Source organism: Lacerta agilis, chromosome 2, assembly GCF_009819535.1.
Source record: "Lacerta agilis isolate rLacAgi1 chromosome 2, rLacAgi1.pri, whole genome shotgun sequence".
Lineage (NCBI taxonomy): Eukaryota > Metazoa > Chordata > Lepidosauria > Squamata > Lacertidae > Lacerta > Lacerta agilis.
In genome coordinates, this window is record NC_046313.1 from 62,087,816 (window position 1) to 62,106,467 (window position 18,652).

Sequence of the window (18,652 nt, forward strand, 5' to 3'; positions counted from 1 at the left end):
TATAGCTCCAGTCCTCTTACCCTATCTCAGGTGTGAGGAGCCTGTGGCCCTGAGATGTTGTTGGACTAAAACTACCATCACCCCTGACCATTGGCTACATTGGCTGGGGCTGATGGGAACTGGAGTCTAGAAAATATCTGGAGGGCACATTCCTGCCCTATCTGCAACATCTTTCCTGTTGAGATCCACCAGGATTCCTCTCCGGTCTCCCCCATCCTTGCTTGTTGTCATTGCTTCAAGCTGAAAATGTTTCCTTTGTGACTAGCTTTTGAAGCTGCTGATGGTTGTACTATAGTTGCCTTTTTTGTTTACTCATGGTAGTGTTTTAAATACATATTTTGCCTTTTAGTTTCTGTTTTGAATGTCTTATGCTGCAAAGCCACTCAAACAGCGTGCCCTATAGGCAAACTATAGGCACACTGCCTTCCTCCCCAAGAACTGGCATTTCCTCTTCACTTATTTTCCCCCCATATATATTCAGAATGGAAATGTGTGGATATAAAAGTTAAATTATGTGGAGCCAATCTGCTTGGGATTGCTATGATTGGTGCAATAATCTAGCTCATAGCTTTCCAAACTGTGCGTCACGACACAGTGTGTAGGTAGGTGTGTCTTGAGAACACTCCCCGTGCTCCTCCTGGGGCTGGAAAGAGGTTAGTTTAACCTCTGGTTTGCTACTAAAGCCAAATTACTGTGTCACGAAATGATGCATGTCTGAAAAGTGCGTCGCCAACATGAAAGGTTTGGGAAACTGATCTAGCTCCTTCTTTGCTTTTGTGGGTCTGTAAACAGTACAGTGCTGTGCTATGTGCCACATGCAACTGCAGTAATAGACTTAGTTGATTGTGATAGTTCAGTTGATTGTAGTAGAGCAATGTGTTTTCTGCGCAAAATAACCTTTGCATGAGAGCTGCCACTCTTTCTCCCCCCTCGAGTCTTAAAACATTTCCTTTTGCAATGCCGCTTGAGCAAACAGAGCCAATGGTGGACCATGACCTGGGAGACCAGGGTTCAAATCTCGACTAAGGCACAAAGCTCACAGTGGATTACCTTAGGCCAGTCACTGCCTCTCAGTCCAACCTACCTCACAGGGAATTAAATGAGGAGGGGTACATCATATTGAGCTCCTTGGAGAAAAAGATGGGCTATAAACGCTATATGCTACAACTCCCCCTGTTCCCATTAGAGCCAACTTACAATCTCCAAACATCCATCAAACACCACCACAACTTTTAGGACATGTGGGTTTTTTATGTATCTTATGGTAGAAGGACTATACCACCTACCTCACTCAGGTCTCTTCAGGAGCTTGCACTTCATTATCTCTGCCTTCTCAAGTGCTCACAGTAGCTACCCTATCCTAAAATGCTATGGTGCGTGGCTGATGAGCTACATGTAGACCAGGGGAAGTGGTTAGCTCCTAGGGGAAAGCAGGGAGGGGCAGGAACATCTATCTAGCTTGCCTCAACATTTGTTTTATCATGGAAGGATAAATGGTTTGTGCTTACCTGGCAATGCCTTCGCATTGTCAGCTTGCTGGCTGTGATGTGCCTTCTGAAATGCTAGTTTGATTATTCCAAGTGGCACTTGAGTTACAACAGCAGCTTTCGTGGTAGGAGAGAGAAAGTGAGCAAGCATACACACAATGGCCACCCAGGGACAGGTTGAAATTGTCACTTCACTCTTTAATGGAGACAGGGAATGTAATTAACAGCCCGCATTGTGTACAAATTTGTATTTCATGGGGAAGATGACTCATTTTGGCTTCGAGCAGAAACAAGAAGGAAATTAAACCAACGTCTGCTGTCATGCCAGGTAGTCTGGGTGCAATAAAAATGCCTTCTCTACTTGTACCTGCTGCAGAAGTGAGTGACTTCTTTGAATAGAAGCATTCTTCCTCCCTCTGAAGTTAGAGCAGAAAACTGAAGGTGCAACTGGCAGGGCTGATTTGCACACTTAAACAACAACAACAATAACAACAACAACAACAGACAAGTGTGCTAAAGAAGTGGCCTTTCATGCCACACACTGTAGTTTCCAGGTATTAATTATTTCTGCCTGTATAAAACAGTAAATACAGGGATTATTTTTATATTTAAAAGCATTTCTAAACCACTTAATATTTTAAAAATCTGTAGACAGGAGTACATGAAGAAGAAACACCATGGTACACCTGCATCAGCACAATGGACACCTTCAGCTGCCACACCTGCAACAAAGCATGTCTCTTCCATATTGGTCTTTACAGCCACAGCAAGCGCTGTAACCCTCTAATGGTTTGACTTCACCCCCGAAGGTGCACTCTCCCATTGCCTCTCAAGACAGACGGGTGCCAACCATGAATTACAGGTAATCTTGTCCTAACTTGTTCGGGGCATTCAATGCTAGTAACAAGACCTTGGACATGGCCTGGCAACACATCAGATTTATAGAAAATGCCACCATTTATATTCAGTATCATCAGCTCTACATAGGATGACAACCTTCAGGTTTTACATGGGAAATACTTTTGTCTTGAGGAACGAAGAAACAGTATGGGCAACTCCTGGAATCTTGCTACCACTTGTCAGGGATTGGAATTTGACCCATACTTACTGTAGATTTTCAACAATGCCCTGTACTTTCCAGGAAGGTTTATAAGTGTTGTGTAACAGTTAAAAGTCAGCAAAATGTGATTTAGATTAGTAAGACAGCAAACATTACTGGCAAAAGGAATTTGACAGTTGTGTGAGCACAATGATGTTATCTTTCCTTGTGTGAGCACAGTGATGTTATCTCAAGCGTACACATTAACTAGTCTTGAAATGATCCAGATTGCTGCTAATAAAATTCCTTCCATGTAGAGCTGGATCTTGAATATCCTTCCTTGTTGCCCAAGTTGCTGCTCCGTGTCGCGCTTGGTGACAAAGGGTCACGTCAAACTACAGAATGTGCCTGAATGCACTTGGAATTAACAAACAGCCTTTTGCCAAGGTAAAGACCTTTACAAAGCACTCACCTTAGAAACTGTTTAATAGAAGGGGTGGAGGGAGAAGAGGGGGAAACGCATTTTCTGTCACTCACTCCACAGAATAGAAGGCAGCATAGCGCATAGGCTGTTTGGATGATCTGAATAATCTGTATTCATTTCTCACGGAAAACATCAATCGGAGTGTGAGCGATAAAGAAGTCAGAAGGGTTTTTGTTGTTGAAGACAGGCAAAGAACCCAAAGAGCATGGCTCTTCATGTTAGACACATACACACAGTGCCATGACCTACTTCAGTTCAACTTGCATAGAGTTGCTGCTCACATTGCTCTCACTGTTTAGGAAGTGGTGAGCTATTTGTATCCTGTCCCTTAACATTTGGAATGACTTCCAATACAGATAGTTGACACCATTATACAGTAAGTTTCTGTGTCTTCCCACTTTGACAGCTTCAGGGTGGGGGGAAGCATGAAAATTGACCATGTCATGGCAGTGACTTGTGTGGTATGTAATTGATACTGGTTAATTTGACCAATGGGTTAGCAATCCTGGACAGTTTTGACGCTTTTGTGGCGCTTCTCTTCCCATGCCTTAAAAGTATTTCCCACAAATTTTCCCTTATCACAACAGCAGAACCAATAACTATAGGGGAACGTTCTGCACAATAAATAACTATCCACTTTTAGAAACTAGATATTCCCTCCTTTATTTATAGTCACATTATAATTGGGGTGAAATCAGTGTTGTGAGAGTGAACTTCTGCTTGCTCAGCAGTACATCAACTTCCTCTCCTTCCCCCATTCCCAAATCTGCTCTGGAGGATCCTTCAACCCTATGGAGCAAATTTGGGGATAATGTGAGGGGCTAGCAATGGGAGAAGAGGCAGTTGATGTTCTGCTGTGTGAGTGGAATTTTGTTCTGCTTGTGCACAATTACCATTAGATATCACCCATAATACTCATACATTGTAACCCACCCCAACTATTTTCAAAATGACTCTAGGACTTCAGTATCGCACCTATCATATTGCCTCTCATTCTCGATTTCTCAGAAATCTTATAACTACATAAAGGCCACTTCTGATCCTTTTGAAATCCAACTTTTGTTTAACATAGCAATTAATATTAAAGGTTTGAAAAAATAAAAATTCCCAGTGCCATCCAGAAAGGTTCCATTGGTTGGATGCTTAAAAACCCAGTTGCTGCCATTTCAAAACCATAGCCCTGAGCAGTCAATCATTCCATCATTGGTTCTTCCCCTAGTCTACACATGTTCAAGGTGCCATTTACAAAGGGACCTATGCATATATACCCAAATTCATGTAAAACTTCCTATGCATTATTTTTTTTATCATGCAACAGATAATGGGTGGGAAGCCACCCCTATCTCTTTTCTTTCCAGCATATAATAAAAAATGAACAACTGCACAGGACTTATATTTTCGGTACATCTTCTATTTGTTTTAATGTAAACCACTTTAAGATATTTCTCCCCTTAAAAATATAAAGCGATATAGAAATGAAATGACTAATAATAAATAAATAAATAAATAAATAACCTCACCATCTTTGATAATGGGTTTTCTAAGCCTTGAAGACACAAGTTCCATTTCATACCGTTAACTTAGATGAAGATGCCACAAGGAATGGAGATGATGACAAACAAAGTGAAATGATTTAGAGCAACATATTCATCATTTAGTGGCATAAATGCGCTCCACCATTTATTATCCTTGATGAGAAATGGCAGCTGACAAAATTCTCCTATTAGAATGGCTTTGTCCTAAAGTCAGAGCTGCTCAGGGTCTTATTCATTCTGCATACACTTTTCTTTCTTTCCCCCTGAACAATACATTGAATACAGTGGTACCTCAGGTTACATACGCTTCAGGTTACAGACGCTTCAGGTTACAGACTCCGCTAATCCAGAAATAATGCTTCAGGTTACGAACTTTGCTACAGGATAAGAACAGAAATTGTGCTCTGGCAGTGCAGGGGCAGCAGGAGGCCCCATTAGCTAAAGTGGTGCTTCAGGTTAAGAAGAGTTTCAGGTTAAGAACGGACCTCCGGAATGAATTAAGTTCTTAACCTGAGGTACCACTGTATCTGATCAGCTCCCCTTCCTATGTTTATATTTGTCAACTGGCCATCCAACCCTAGAGAGATGCAGGCAACTAGTAGAGCATCTATCCAACCACTGATCTTGATAACTATAAATGTTCCAATAAATCACTATGGCCAAGAACTGAGCTGGGGCTCTAGTGCTCTTTCAGCTTCAACAGTGTGACTAAACAAACAAACAAATAAATAATAACCATGTTTTGACTTATGCTCCAAGAAACATGTTGAAAAATGAGTTTAGCCTGAGAATCTTACCTTCTCATCAACTGATGTGCTTCCCAAGCTCCTATGGACATATTATGGTGTGTTTAGAGATGAAGCATATAGCATACTGGGGGCGAGGGCTAGGCAATGCCTTTTTGGTGTTGGCCCTGTGCCTATAGAATTCCATTCCCTCTGACATGTATCTGCCACCTTCATTACTTTCTTTCAATAAGCAGGTTGGGGTGAATCATTTTTGGCAGGCTTTTGAAGGAAGGATAAGATGAAGGATTGTTTCTTGATTGCCAACAGTTAGATTCATATGGAAGTGATAGATTAGTGTAATGCTACCTTTTCCTATTGTATCTTTGAGTTATGGAACTGTTTATATCATATTAATATTTTTATTGATATACATCACCTTTTCTTACAGGAGGTTTGTTAGATTGATAAATAAATTGTTGAGATTTAATTCCAAAGAGATAAAAAAAATTGATAACATAGTCTTAGCTCAATAACAGCAGTTGAATTTCTATGTCACCTCCATTCAGTTAGATTTGGTAACAGCTCATATTTCATTTAAAAAATGGTGTAAGAATGGGTGAACCTTTCACCATTTTCTCTGTTTAGTCATCTCTTGGACTAAAAAGGTGCCTTATTTTAAGTTACTATCCAATTTACCATGACATTATTCTGGGTGAAAACAGGCAATGAAAGTAATTCCAGACATGCAACTTTCCAGAAGAGCCAGAAATCAAGAGTCAATTCTCATCACTCTTTTAGACTGATAACGTTGTCCCATCAAGTGCTGCCATTACTGGTTCTCGAGCACTGAACTTACTAATTAAATTTGCTGGATTTTTGCAGTTCTCAACCATCTGGCACGACTGTCTCTCACTGTCATGAGAATTTATTTAGAGGCTAGGTCCACCAGTGTAATGATTCTGCACTCATATAAATAACTGGAGAGTTTTCAGCTAGCTGAGGCAGTGGGGAAAAGGGATTAAGCTAAAAGTGTGCCTTCAGAAACAAAATGCAGGAGATTTGTCTGTGGAGGGTTTCCAGAGAAGTGGTCTGATCACAGATGCTTTAGGAGGTACTGTTGCTCTGCTCAGAATATAGTGTTTGTCACACATGCATTCCCTCCCTAGTCTGTTACACATAGTGATATGCAGGCCTGTCCTTACTGAAGTCAGTAAGAAATACAAACAGCAAGGGCACTGGGAATGTGAAATCTTTCAGTGCCTTGTTTCCCCCCGCAGTAGGAATGGTTTCACATGAGAAAGCTGTGATGTAGAGTGTCAGCCTGGGAAGACCAAGGTTCAAATCCCCACTCAGCCATGAAGCTCACTTGGACCAGTTACCAACTCTAGGTTCACCTACCTCACAGAGTAGTTGTGAGTATAAAATGGGTACAGTGTGGGATAATCAGCCTCATATAACCAACATGCTTAAGCCTAAGTAATGCATGAAGGGGTTGAGCCCATAGAGGAAGCTATCCTGCCAAACTTAGCTAGGTCACTCACCCTCACCTTGGGAGGAAAGGTTACCACATTTTGTTCTTCCATTCCACCTTGCGACCTCTACCAGTAAAGAGGTCTGAACTGGTTGCTCCAAGCTCAGACCAAATAATTCTATACAAATAATTTAGAAACATTCACCACTTTGGAACATAAGTTTTATTGCCTGTGTTTCTCTGACTGCTGTGTGGAAAAAGCACATGAACATGAGCTTTGAAGAGTTTGTAAGGAAACCATTTTTAACTTAAGAAATGTGTGGTCTCTTTCTATGCTGAAGGAAGGGGAGGACTTTGGAAGCGACTTAGAAGGGGATATTGTAAAGGTCTAACGGCTTATACTTTTTATGCTTTGCTTTGCTGCATATTTTGTGATTTTAAAATCTTTGCTTGGGTTCCCTCCCCAAAGAGTACTTGCCCCAAACTTGGACCTAGGCACCCAGGAATTCTCTTTTTATATACTGTACCTATTTTTCTTTCCCAAACAACATAAAGCACTTTGAGCTTCTTGAAGAAATAAAATGTAACATGGCAGGATAAAATGTAACAAGCAAACAATGGCAGTCCTCTTATTTTCTCACCTTTCAGGCCTCACAGGAGAGTTTTAAAGAAAAGAAGAGACACTTGTGAGTGATAGGAGCACCACAGCAATGAGTGCTATAAAACACTATGGACAGAGAAGATGTGGTCTTAAAGGATACAATGGTTGTTTCAAGATCTTAGAAATGTAGCCTATGAGCATCGGCTGGACAAGAGCTCAAAATAAAGAAGGATAAAAGTGTGTCTCTAGTTAGCCTGTGAGTTCTTTGCAGAGGGCAGGCTGCCATTTAAGGCTTGAGGGAAACCAATTTGATAAAAAGGAAGGGACACTTTTAAATAACGTTTCTCTGACTGGATGAAGGATAAACCAGTGCATAGTTTTATTGTAGCGAGAACAAAATTAGGCTGACAGCGGCAGGAGACCAGAAGGGAGAGGTTACAGTGCAAAGCAAATGGAGCTAAAAACAGAAAAGGAAGCTCTAACAGGTGGCCACAGACAATGAAGGATGGAGATTTTCGAAAGGCACTGAATAGAAATGTGATTTCATTTGTTAGGAAGGGGTTTTTCATATAATGGGGAAAAGATGTTGGGAGTAATATAAACCTTATAAAGACCTGTTTAAAGAGTATTGTTCCCAGGAAACTGTAATCAATCTAACTGACATGCAGAAAGGTCTGTTTAAATTACAGGTTTTACCCCTTCCATCCAAACAAACTGGAGAATAAATGCTGAGCTTGTCACCCACCCCCCACAAACAATATGAAGTTGCATTTTAAATCTTAATTGCACATTGTGCTTTCATTTACTACCACACATTGCGGGTCCATTTTTTGAGTAAAGAATCCTCTGGGGAATACTAACTCTGAAAACCAAATGTCTTCCTTCCTTGTCTCTGAGGTAAATTCCCACCCACCAGTGCCATTTCTCTGAATGGAAAGAACAGAGGATATGTTGCTAATGTAATAAAAGCATAATTAGAGGTTAATCATATAGGGATTAATCAATTAATGAAAGAATAGGCCACATTGTACTATGTTTAACAGCCAACTCTCACTTTTTGCTGAAACTTTCATAGAACTGTTTACTCAAGAGCCCCTCTGAGCTTGAGGATAGAATACCAGGCTTAGGAGGCTGGTGTTCAAAAACCTTGATTTGATTCATTTATTATTTGTATTTATAACCTGTCTTTTACTAAATGTTTGAATCAAAACAAGTACAATTTACATCAACATAATAAAATAACAAGTAGGTAGCCGTGTTGGTCTGCCATAGTCGAAACAAAATAAAAAAAATTCCTTCCAGTAGCACCTTAGAGACCAACTAAGTTTGTTATTGGTATGAGCTTTTGTGTGCATGCACACTTCTTAAAATAAAATAAAACAGCAAAATTGCAAAACAGTAGCACAGAACAGAAACGCAGGAGGAAATAATAAAATGTTGATTGGCTTGGGTTCCCCAGATATAATATGACGATATAGTGAATTAAGATGAGGCTGCAGAAAATTATGATCGGGTCTATTACAATTTTAAAAATGGCAGATACAGTTGCACAGATGTGTGTGATTCAGATCAGAACCATGACTCTGTGGTGTATCTTAAAAAAAACAACACAAAACCCTTTCCTACCCTTGTTTTCCTGGTTGAAAACCTTCCCCCAAACTGCTATTTGCTCTGTGGGGCAAAATAATTTTGCAGGGTCTCTATTCGTTGTACGATTTTTAGATTCCATCCCCAAATTTCAACCCCATATAGTAAAATCGGAAGTACTTTGCTAATGTAAGCCTTTCTAATTGGCGGAACCAACTGGCCACCTTTTGCATAAAATAATTTCTCCAGGGCTCTGATGGTTCTGCACTGCCCACCCAACAGCATCTCCATGTTATACATATTCAGTGTCTGTTCATTGGCCCCGAAATGCTGGACTAGATAGGCTTTTGGTCTGATCCAAGAGGGCTCTTCTTATGTGAATGATCTCTACATATGGCTAGCTTGACACAGGAGTTAGATAGAGGAAATTCAATGAAGTCTGACCTCTTTCTACACCGCTTTTGGTTTTTTAGGGTAACAACCAGGTTGCCACCTTCAGAAAATGGTGGATGGTAAAAAATACCTAAAATAAATTTTGGCAAATGAGTATTTGAGTACTAATATGCAATTACAAAAATTCTGTCAGATTCACATTCAAGATTCTAATGAAAGCAGAATCTTATTTTGACTGGTGATGTATGTAATTCTGAGAAACAGACCACATTAAGCTTGCTCTTAACTGATACCAAATAAATCCACTGCAATCTTTAGATTCTTAACAATGTGCTTTAATCAAAGGTTTCAGATGTAACCCTCACTGATCTAAACTTAGTTTCGAAGACAATCTTTTCTTTACCTTGCTTTTTAACAAGGAAAAGTTTTAGGAATCTGTTCCATTACAGACGTTTCCTTATTTTTGATTGAAGTTGTTGCTCTTTCCTCAAGATATTGATTTAAAAAGAAACTGTTGTGTTAAGACAATAATTAGGCTATTTTTTTTCTTCTTTAGCTCAGGGACATGACAGTGTCTGTTATCTTCTCAGTCAAGCAGATCAGATATTCGGCTCTTCTATTTGGTGGAAACACATTCATTTTGGACTTCTCTATTTTAGAGAATGGTTCCTATCTGAGCAAGCTTTCTTTCTAATTTTGGCTACTGACTTTGATTGATGCCATTTATTTGTTTTGGGTGCTAACTAATTACACCTATTCTAACAGATCTGTTGGCTTTGGCTGTGTGTGTGTGTGTGTGTGTGTGACAGAGAGAGAGAGAGAGAGAGAGAGAGAGAGAGAGAGAGAGAAAATGTTATCTTGAGTCTGAAATGGTGCCTATCATTAAACGGTTCCTTTTTCTTTCTTTCTTTCTTTCTTTTTTTAAAGAAGGCATAGCCTTGATCAACATACATTCAAGTGAAAACCACTGTTCTGGGTTTTTTTGTAATATTTTGCCTTGTATTTAAGGCGCACAAGTTTTCAGGAAAGTATTTCCTTAAGTGAACTCTGATCTGCACCCTCAGAAAAAAAGTATGTGAAACAAACATATTTGGACTGTACCAATTCAGAATGCAGAACAAAAGGCTAGATTATAATTATTCCAGCATACTAGGCAGTGGGTAGGGATTTTTTTTGAAGTTTGTAAGCATTCAGTCATGTGATCCTCCACATTTGTTCTGGTGGTAGATTCCTAAATGAACTATAACAAGTGTTTCTATCTGAACATGCACGATACATTATCACTGAGTAGAGGAGAAGTACAGTAAGTGCCTTAAATAACAAAGGGAAAGTTTTTCCAGGCATGGAGAACACCATGGCAGAAGAGATGGAAATGAAAATGGGGGAAGGAAGAAAGTAGATATGTACATATCGTCTAGAGAGCACACAAATGGATGGCATAGCTATTATGAGAAAACATATGAAGAACAGTGAACCATAAATAAATAAATAAATAAATAAATAAATAAATAAATAAATAAATAAAGTTCTAGATGTGTAGAGAATGATAAGCAGCTAATGGACAAATAAAAGAGATTTGTACATGCAGGTTTCCGATGGTTGAATTTTTAACACACAAAGGATTTTTTTTCAAAGGGTGTAGTGTAGTATCACTAGCAAAATTAAATGCTGGTTGTGTTTATGAGGTTTTAGACATAACATGGTTCAGTTCCCTCCCTTCAAAATAGGTGTTTAAAAGATTGCCTCTCACCTTGTGGGGATACTGTGAAGAAAATTAACTAAGGGAAACCCTTCATTACCTAAGAAAGATGAATGTCCAGTCATTGAGTACTGATACATATCTTAGAGCAAGCCTTCAGTCAGACAAAGCATGCTGTACTTCCTACCTCTCTCTTTCATTCTTTGTTATGTACCCTTTCAGAAGAACCTTTCAGGTGGTGGGTTGAATTCTGGATTTATTCTGGATCAACAATGAAGGTAAAAACACTGATGTCTAACCTTGCTCCTGGAAACTAAGGAGAAGTTCAATCATAGTTTATTTCAAATCGTCTCAGAGTTCAATATGCCTGTTCTTTCATGAATGTTTCCCTTTCCTTGTCTATCTGTTATGTCAAGTTTTGTTAGTGTGTAGCTTCTTTGATGCTGTTTAAACAGTAAAATGGGGATGAAAAACCTGCAACTGGGAATGAAGCGCACATTGTCTGCTCATAAACAGCTGTCTCCATATCCTGAAGTGAAGGCACTTAGAAAACAGAGCAGATGTTGCTTGTGTTTATTCTTCCAAATCAGCCAGTCAGTCATTCAGTGAGGTGGCAAGGCGGCCATCAGGGAAGCGGATGTGCAGAAAAATTCAAGCAGCATTTCTTTCCTTTGCCATTACTGTGGGGAGAGAAAAATTGTAGCATGGGGTTGGATTGTATGACACACAGTAAATATTGTATGTTTAAAGTGAATCCTCCAATCCCACATGACTACTGTTAGCCCTATCCTCTGTCCTGGTCAAAAGCCTGATGAGGACTTAGTTGAGTAGGGTAACTAAGTGTTTGTTCAGTTGGGTTAGAGAGATTCTGTGAGGTTTTCCTTATGGATTAAGTTACAGCTCCTGTAAGCCTTAAAAAACAGCTCTTTAAGGCTCACTGTTCAGGTACGTGTGAGCAGTACTTCATGTTCTGGATTTGTATTGATACAGCCCAAGCAGCAAAACAGACACACACACAATAAAACTTTAAAAAAAACCCAACCAAATGGGCTATATCAACTATATACAGGGTGAGTCCTTTAAAAAAGGCCCTGTGGATACAGAGTACACATGTTCCACAGGGCCTCTTTTAAAGGACTTACCCTGTATATAACCAATAGAGTATGTAAATTATTTTGAGATCTCCACATACGAGATCTAACTGTCTAAACAGTCTTTCTCCTCCGTTTTATCATGCATACTTTCTTGGCATATCAAAAAGCCTTTTTACAGTTGGGATGGCAGGATTGTAAGCATTTGTTGAGAGAGACTATAGACAAATCCCCAAGTGCAAACATGTAGTTGTGTGACCTCTCTGGATTATGATCAAAGACCACACAAAACCTATCCCTGTTTAAAGGAGAGCAGCATAATCTTAACAAAAGGCAGGGGCACTTCTGCTGCAGAGACATATACCTATACTCTAATTAGCCCCTTTTAGAATTTGAGAATTATGCAGCTAGTACTGGAGGATTGGGTGGGTGAAGAATTCCTTGTATTCCAAGAGCTAAGTAAAAGTCATAATTTTAAAAATAAATAAGACGATGCAGAATTAATATAAAGGGAAAACCTTCATCTTTTTAAAAGAGCTATGTGAGTAATCCCAAATATGACTCCTAGTATAAAACTTAATTTTCACAAAATAGTATAGGTACAAGGAGAAGATTTATGACATACTACCATACCCTGCAAGTGTCCCAGAAAAAAACAGGGCATCTTGTTTTCTTCTGCAAGAGCACAGCAGCCATTTGGGGCATTGTGATCACACATAGAATCATAAAATCATAGCCTAGAGTTGGACGAGACCACAAGGGCCATCCAGTCCAACCCCCTGCCAAGCATGGGGTTTCTGGGTTGCGATCTTGTGCGGGTCACATGAATCACGTGGGAGCATGGATGCGAAGACACTCATCCTGGTTTTGGGACTCAACATGTTGGAGGGTATGTACTACTACAGTGATGATGTCACGGATGCTGTCCAATAGCAGCCTTTGACCCTTGCAAAACCACATTCCACATCAGTCTCCAGAGCCTCGGTGGCAGAGCAACAAATACGTAGGAGGGGAGAGTGTATTTCCCCAAACACAAAATATTGCTCTGGGATCTGGGGGAAAAGTAATATTCCCACATCAGAAACTCTAGAATGTGCTTTGAGGAAAGACAACTGAATCCCCTGGAAATGATAGTAGAGCACCAAATATACATTCATTACAGATATGGGGGAGGGGGGGAATTCCACCTTGCCCTGAACACAGAAAGAAAAATTGCTCCTGCTGGGGAAAAATGGGAGCGTAACTCGAAACTAGAGAAGTGTTAGATCTAAACACAATCCATTTGGAGTGCAATGATTAGCTTAATGAAATGTTGCTTGAAGCAATGCAGTTAATGAAATGTATGCAAACAAGCTTTCCCAAGTGCCCTTCCTCTCAGGACAGGGTTTTTTCTTTTTTGCGTGTTTAGACCTTTAACCTTTCCCAAAATAAATTCACACATGACTCAGATATTTGGTTTGGTTTTTGGCAGAATTTAGGCCACAACTTTATTGATTACAATCAAGTGATTGGTTGCATAGGTTCTGGTTCGACTATCTCCCTGCACCCTTGCAGGCAGCCCTGCCCCAGAGCCATGTTCGTAGGACAGACAAGGATGAACACCAGGGACAGCTGATGGAAGGTTCATCAATCAGCCGTGCTGATGTCCCCAGGACTCGGCCACTGGCCGGACTCCTTTCGGGGACCGACTAACCATTGAGTCCCTGGATTCCTGTACCGGAATATCCTGCATTTTCATAGGCATGGCCACATCACGTGCCAAACCTATCACCTGAACCACAGCATATCCGCAACTTACAAGTTGTGACTAGTCGCTACATGGCAGGCAAAACCAAATGGCACCAGCCAATCAGCCAAGTGGGAAAAATTCCTACCGTGCCCCTGTCCCAACGACAGACGACACACAACGGATGCCCAGCAGAATCAGTCATGGTGTTTCTCAGTAATTGGTCTTTGCCAGGTAAGAATTAAATAAAAGATGCCCAGCAAGAACTGCCCCATTGCGTAGATTTTCACAAACAGAAAGTATATTAGCTCCTGACAGCTCCATTTCTCCATGGACAAAAAAAACCAACAAAAAAAGAAAAGAAAAAAAAGAGGAAAAACCTATGTTCCTAGAAGCAAAGTACTTCACTGGTATACCTGAATTTGAACAGTAAAGAAAACCCCTCCCACATGCTTACTGTCATCCAAACCTGGGCAAAGAGGCACAAAAGGTTACCCCTCTGACTTGAATCCTGATGTGCATAGGTGGACAGGAAGCAGCCTGCAAATTGCTGCTTCTAGGAGACAAATCTTTGAAGGGAATATGTGCTTGCACCTTGCAAAAAAAGAAAAGAAGAAGTAAAGTTGGTTGGTTGGTTTCTCCTTCTTTAATATTTGTTTGTTCTGCTTGTTTAATATTTAAAGATCTGATTGACTATTTGTGCAAAGCAGTTCATGGATCAGCAGCGACAACCTCTCTGCTCAGTAGAGAATTACTGGCGATCCTTTGCTGTTCCGCCTTTTCCATGACCCACAGCAGATATGTGGGAGGCACAGAAATCACAGACTGCATCCAGACTTAGTCATGCCTAGTTTAGACCCACCTAATGGAGGAGACTCTTGAGAGTCCCATGGACTGCAAGAAGATCAAACCTATCCATTCTTAAGGGAATCAGGCCTGAGTGCTCACTGGAAGGACAGATCCTGAAGCTGAGGCTCCAACACTTTGGCCACCTCATGAGAAGAGAAGACTCCCTGGAAAAGACCCTGGTGTTGGGAAAGATGGAGGGCACAAGGAGAAGGAGACGACAGAGGACGAGATGGGTGGACAGCGTTCTCAAAGCTACCAACATGAGTTTGACCAAACTGCGGGAGGCAGTGGAAGTGCCTGGCATGCTCTGGTCCATGCGGTCACAAAGAGTCAGACATGACTAAACGACTAAACAACAACAAATGCCTAGATACTTGGTCATACCTAGGCTTCTGGGTACACTCTTCTGATGCGAAGGGCTCCTTTACACAGGGGCATAGCAAGGGGGGGCGTAGGGGGCGCACCGCCCCACGTTCCATAATGGAGGGGGTGACAAATTATCAAGGAACAATTACTGCCCTACTAGGGCGGTTCATAAAAACCCTTTTTAAAAAATGCCTGCTCCAATGGTCTTATCTTAGTATACTAGGGATTATATAGCTATATATGAAATTTCATGCATATCGGTTAATATCTTGACCCTCCTCCACCAAAATAGCTGTTTACTTGGCTCTTTTCCTATGTCGTGAAGGCTGAAATTTCAGTTCAGAGAACATTTACTGTTCCCAACCCTAACCCTGTGGAAAGCCATCTAATTAGACTTTAATTTGATTTTGAGATGTTTTTAGGAGGTAATTTAATTATTGTTTGATTTTATACCAATGTTATGTATCTGATGATAGCCACCCTGAGCCTGACTTTGGCCAGGGAGGGCGGGATATAAATAAAAGTTTATTATTATTACCACTACTTGTTATTATTCCTTTGTAAGAAAGTAGGAAATAACGCAAAACCATTTTTGCAGGGGGGGGGGAATAAGAAATTTTCCGCTGGGTACCACCTGACCTTCCTACGCCTCTGCCTTAATACTCTCAAGCCCAAGCATGCCTGCTGGCAGAAACCATCAGTTTTTAGGAATATGTTTGTGGCAGCTTGAAGAGTGAGTCATGCATGGACTTCAAAGCTTGACTTTGATTGCAGATTCAAGATTCTCCCCACCTACTCTCTCACATACACTGTCCTATCTCCCACCTATGAAGTTCTGTCCAAGTACTTTCTTAGGCTTAAGAGTTCAGTGTTCTTTCTCCATCCCATTGCACCAGTAATGGCAACTACCAGTGTACACTCACAAACTGGTGGTACTGTCTGGCTATGATATATGATTGTTCCATTTTTCAACCTTTTAAGCATTTATCTTTCTTCTACAGCCCAAGGAAGTATCCAAACATTCCATCTCCATTGTTCTCTTGCTTTCTTTGACTAAATTAAGTATTGTAAATAGAACAAATTGGCTTAGTCATGTATTCATCTGCATATTGCCCTTCATTGGAAATTCCAGAGTGATTTGTGACAACCTCCATAAAAATCAGTACAATAAAAACAGAATATGTGCACAGTAGATTGTTGAATGCATAGTCTGAATGGCCTTAGTTACACATCTAATCTACCGATTGCTTATACTGAAATGAACCTGGCAACTCCTTGATTCAATGGAAAAGTCCATTTAAATGGATGCCTTTTATGAAAGACAATGACTACAATCAGCAACAGACATGGTTGATTTAAATGGACTGCAATCATAGTGAGTTTATCCCTGTGCTTTTTGAAGGAGAAAGAATGCACTGTATTTGCATCCCCAATCGTGTTTATTAAAACTCTTAGGTTATTTAGGTTCTGTCACTGTACTATTACTAATACAAGAGTGTTGTCAGGTGGACATTGGCTTGAATTCCTTTAGCACTTTTTACCATTTTTTTTTCAGAAGAAGAGGAATAAACTTTATTGCAGTCATAGACCAGCATAAGAGAAACAAATGAATAAAATAGCAGTTAGGATTTAAACAGGTAATTGTTAAGTCAAATAAGAACAAAGAAACAAGCATAGGATAAAACATGATTAGAGTACGAGATTTAAGACAGATAATTGATGAATAAGAACTGAAAATTAAAACAGATAAGAACTAGAAAACACGCAGTTAAAACAACGATAAGGGGTGGAGCTTAGGGGAATAACAGTCTTGCAATATGGGCCTTCTGTTTAGGACTGTTTAGTAGCACAAACCATCCTTTGGCGAATGTCCATCATGGCAGCGCAAAATCTAGCAACTGAGTTTGTAACATCTAGGTTTTCATTCTGTAGTAGTAGGGAGATGTTGAGTTGTTCTGTACGTCCTGGGAATTTGTGCAGGATAGGCAGGATAAACCTGGCTCGTATGTCTACATAGTACTGGCAATGAAAAAAAGGCATGTTCTGTTGTTTCCTGCTGCCCAGAACCACATGGGCATTTCCTCTCCTTGTATGGTGTCTTCCTATAACGGCCTTCCTGAATGGCTGAGGGGAGGGCCTGACAACTGGCTAGGGTGATTTTACCAATCTATACTCACCATGAAAGCTAAACATTTTGCATGCCTGAAATCTGTCATCAGTTTTCAGTTACCTCTGAAGCCTGTTAGATTTAAATAACAGAGTTCTAGTTTTTGTTGCTTGCTAACCATCTACATGAGAAGCATACAGCAAGAAAGGCAATGCCTATATTTCACAGAATCATAGGATCATAATTTGGAAGGGACCCCAATGGTCATCTACTCCAAGCACCTGCAATGCAGGAATCTCAGCTAAAGCATCCAAGACAGATGACCATCCAACCTCTGATTAAGAACCACCAATGAAAGAGAGTGCACAACCTCCCGAAGGAGTCCATTCCACTGTCAAATAGCTCTTACTGCCAGAAAGTCCTTCCTGGTGTTATTTGGAGTCTTCTTTCTTGCACCTTGAAGCCATTGGTTCAACTCCTATCCCCCAGAGCAGGAGGAAACAAACTTGCTCAAACTTCCATGTGACAGCCCTTAATATATTTGAAGATGGTTTTCATATTTCCTCTTTTCCAGGCTAAACATACCCAGCTCCTTCAACCATTCCTTATAAAGCTTGGTTTCCAGACCCTTTAGTATCTTGGTTGCCCTCCACACATGTTTCAGCTTGTCAATACCCTCCTAACCCAGAACTGGACATATTATTCCTGGTGTGGTCTGCCCAATGCAGAACAGAGTGACACTATTAATTCCCTTGATCGGGACACTATACTTCTGTTGATGCTGCTATGTCATACTGTTGACTCATGTTAAGCTTGTGGTCCACCAAGAACCCTAGGTCCTTTTCATGTGTACTACTAGTACATTCATTTTGTTAGCTTGGACTCAGTTCTCCAGTCTGTTAAGGTCATCTTGAATCCTGATTCTGTCTTCAGCGGCATTAGCTACCCCTCCCAGTCATCTGCTCAAAGCAGTTTACAAATAAAATACAAACACAAAAGCATCTATAATCCAACCACTAAAACACCAAATTAACAAACAAGCAGAAACAAATAATTAAAAAGCATTGGAGTCATACAGTGGGGAAAGGTGTGTGTGTGGGGAGGTATTTTTTGGGACTATCTATGAGAGCCAGTGTAGTAGACAGTCAGATTATGATTGCAAGGATTATTAACTACAAAAACAAGAGACCAATATTTCTGTTTTAGAAAAGCTCAAATAATTTTTGTTGTACATTTCAGGCATGTATTTTGTCACTTTTCAGTTCACCCATAGTGACAAATTCAAGTGCAGTGACTGTTGCAGTAAAAATAAAGGCTCTCTCTTGTTTTTTTCTCAGCCACAGGAGCATAGAGTCCCTTGAGCCATTATAAAGCTCTGAGGACCCAAACACACTAGCAATGCAATCTCTGGAGAGCAAAAAAGACCAGAAGAAAACAAAGAGCTAGGGAAGAGCAGCCTGCTAGATTCATGTATACCTATTGGAAAAGA